We start from the raw sequence: 3,223 nt of genomic DNA, 5'->3' as shown, positions 1-3,223 counted from the left end.
AAAAGGATTGTGCAGTAAAAAAGTGGCTCAAATGAGCGCTGAAATATTTTATTACGTCACACTAACCAGTGAAAAACTACATTTCCAGCCAAATGATTTAAATTCGACAAAGAGGTGAAAATCCTGGTTTATCCCACGTACTGCTAAATTAAATCTGCCAGAAAGAAAATTGTTTTGTGTCATGAGAATTAAATTCTACAACTGCCAGGTTTTTTCCGAACAAACAACACGCAGAGAATGTACCAAAAAATCGAGTTTTTTGCTTGAAAACGTTTCAACTGGGAGAGGGCGTAATTCGCCGGAATTTTAAAATGAAGGTATAGTTCCGTAGAAATTTAAAAATTAAGGCGTGCAACGTGTCAGGAAGCAAATAAATTCGTAAATTTTTCGTTTTTCCTAAGAATGCCGCACATAAGATTTGAAATCAGGGCGTGGTTTCCCGGGAAATGAAAAAGGAGTGGCATGTGTTACAAAACAATGGAAAGTCGGAAAAATCGTGAAATTTAAGCAGTATAATGACAGTTCGAATTTGAAACAAATTTTATTTTGGAGCGTGGTTCTCCGGAATATGTAAAAGGAGTGGTACATCTCGCAAAGCGCGGGAAAATTGTATAAAATTTAACGTTTTATTGTGATTTCTTTAGATGCTAAAACTCTAGTTAAATTAATTGGTTTTGTATCAATAATTGATTTTTAAAATGCTTGATAAGCCATGCATGTGATTATATTTACAGTCCAAATGACAGTTGATAATTGTTTTGCACATCCCTATTTATCTGTTATTTAAACGAGGCAGCTTAAAGCAAGTCAGGTTGCAAGTGTCATTATCGGTGCGTTTGTCCGCACCTGGCATTGGAGGTGTGGCCCACCCTGCATGTGTGCAGCACACAAAAGCCCGGAATCAGAAGGCAGCAGTCGTGCAGACGAGCGCGCCGTTTAAACAGTTAGTGGACCCTTTTGTACGGGCGGTGGCGCCGAATATTGGCCGGTTTGTGCGCATTGTGTGAGCGTGCGGGCCCCCAACCTGGCCAAACGGACAAGAGGTCAAATCTAGCCGAGCAAACAGCCTGCCTCACGTAGGCAAACACGTACGCGAACGGCCGACTCGGGTGCTAATAAAGACACAAGCGTCGGGGCCGACCGCACGCAGGATGCGTTTGCGATTGTGTTTTATTTGCAAGTAACCGACGCACAATTGGCTCTTCGAGTGCTCTTGCCTATGAAAAGTTGCAAAAAGGGCCGCTACACAAGAGTCGTTGCTAACTTTCTGCTTCAAATGGGAATGCAAGGACATAAAAATTGCATAAAGACATCAACGAATAAACTTGCTCATTTAAGGATTTAGCTGTTTTTTTTTCGAGAATTTAATTTGTATATAGCAAAGTCAAAGATTCCCCCTTATGTGTCTTGACAGTCTTTTCTTTCAGATGTTTTCTCAAAAGATAAAAAATAAGGTTGTAAATCTTTTCTAAGAATACATCAGACTTTTCTAATCAATGCCATAGAAAACGCAACTAATGGCTGACTTAATTTCCGAGTGACTCGATTGAGTTAAAAAAGTAGCCAAGCATTAAATTTCTTTGCCTCGGCCGCAAAGAATGATATGTTTGGTGCAGAGCAGAGCTACAGCATTTTTCCGCTCTCTCATTTGGCTCCTCTCGCCGCGTGTTTGTGTTTCGCTTCGCTTCGCCTCCCTCTGGTAAAACACACGGGCTCTGTCATACATCACCTCTCGCTCTCTCGCGGGCGACTGTGTGCGAATTGGGACGCGAGACACGTCCACGCTCATCCCATCCAGCATCCACAAACAGCCGGGTCTGCTGCAGCTTTTTCGCCACCCATCTCGGCGCTCTGCATGTCACTCTTGCTGCCAAATGCGCGGCTACTCTCCATTCTCTTGCACTTGAACCACCACCGACCTTACAATAAGGGAAAAAGCCAACTTTAATACGTTATAAATTATTACTTATTTTATAAGATACTCACTAAATAAAATCGAAATCACGGGTCGCAGATAATTTTGGCGGTGCCAAGATTATTTGAAGAAATTCAACACCATCTATTCGTTTTTACGGGCCATTTTTGGCGAATTTGAGAATAGAATTTTAAAAGTTTTAAAAGTAAAGGTGTGCGTTGAACTCGTCTCGTCAAGCCTGATCGAATGAACTCTAAATTCGAGGTCATTGTTCAACGTCAAAGGTCAACATAATGCTCATTTTCGAAAATTTCCAGGTGCTTTTAGGATTTTGTAAACTAACACCACACTTTAAAATCCGAAACGCCCCTCAAAAGTGGTCTCAGGGAACGTGTGAACTTGTGTGAAAATTTTAAGGTGATATTCAGCATTATTTTCGAGAAATTCAATTTAAAAAACCCCAAATTTCTAGTTTTGAAAATGTTGCGAGCGCCAAATCTCGGGTTCTAACAGTCAGAAATGCAAAAACTGCACACCGTTCGACTTGGCTTGACTTCCCCTGGTCAGCTGAATGGTTTCAGGGTTGCTCACCTTCAACCCTCAACCCCTATTGACCGTCGACTATTTTAAATCGTCAAGATTGTTTGTTTCTAAATTTGAAACTCCTGTTTTATTAGTTGTGTTTTACTGCGATGATCGTATTTTTGGGTTGCTACGGGGCAATTTGCCAATTCAGTTGGCGTAGAGCTCTCCCCACGTTCAACGGTTCCATGGTGTAATGGTTAGCACTCTGGACTCTGAATCCAGCGATCCGAGTTCAAATCTCGGTGGGACCTTTCTTTTGCCTGCAGGAAATACAATGTATTATGACCTCACTGAAAGTGAATTAAGATTTTTCCGGTTATTAATACATATTGAAGTTACATTTTCTAATAAAAATGAATCAATAATACGAAACTAGGTTTCCTACTCTTCATTAGATTTTTATCATTATTTCCGCTTCCTCTTTCATTATTGACAAATCTCTTATTTGACTTGCATTAATTAAACCAAACAATCGGCTCCAACATTCACTCTGTGGGAATATCGATTCATAAAATTCAGATGAGCTAGCAGAATACTGATTTGAAAAGGGAAGTATCAAGGTGTTAAATAAAAGAAGCAGTACTGTGTATTACAAATGAATCATTTTCCTCTTTGGACTAAGCACAACAAGGAGAAAAACGATGGGCAATATAATATTGAATGAAACTGGAGCATCGTTCAGTAGTCTGGCACCAAATAAGCCTCCATTAAACTATTTGCTTG

The 3,223-nt window shown here is 40.2% G+C and overlaps 1 non-coding gene across 1 annotated transcript; it reads left to right on the top strand.

Moving 5' to 3' along the window:
* The first annotated feature begins 2,679 nt into the window (after positions 1–2,679).
* Positions 2,680–2,751, top strand: TRNAQ-CUG (transfer RNA glutamine (anticodon CUG)). The gene has a single exon. It is a non-coding gene; the product is annotated as a tRNA-Gln (tRNA).
* The last annotated feature ends 472 nt before the right edge of the window (positions 2,752–3,223 follow it).

This window comes from Cloeon dipterum, chromosome 1 (genome assembly GCF_949628265.1).
Source record: "Cloeon dipterum chromosome 1, ieCloDipt1.1, whole genome shotgun sequence".
Classification (NCBI taxonomy): Eukaryota; Metazoa; Arthropoda; class Insecta; order Ephemeroptera; family Baetidae; genus Cloeon; species Cloeon dipterum.
Note: the sequence above shows the minus strand (reverse complement) of the source record. Positions and strands in the feature narration are given on the sequence as shown.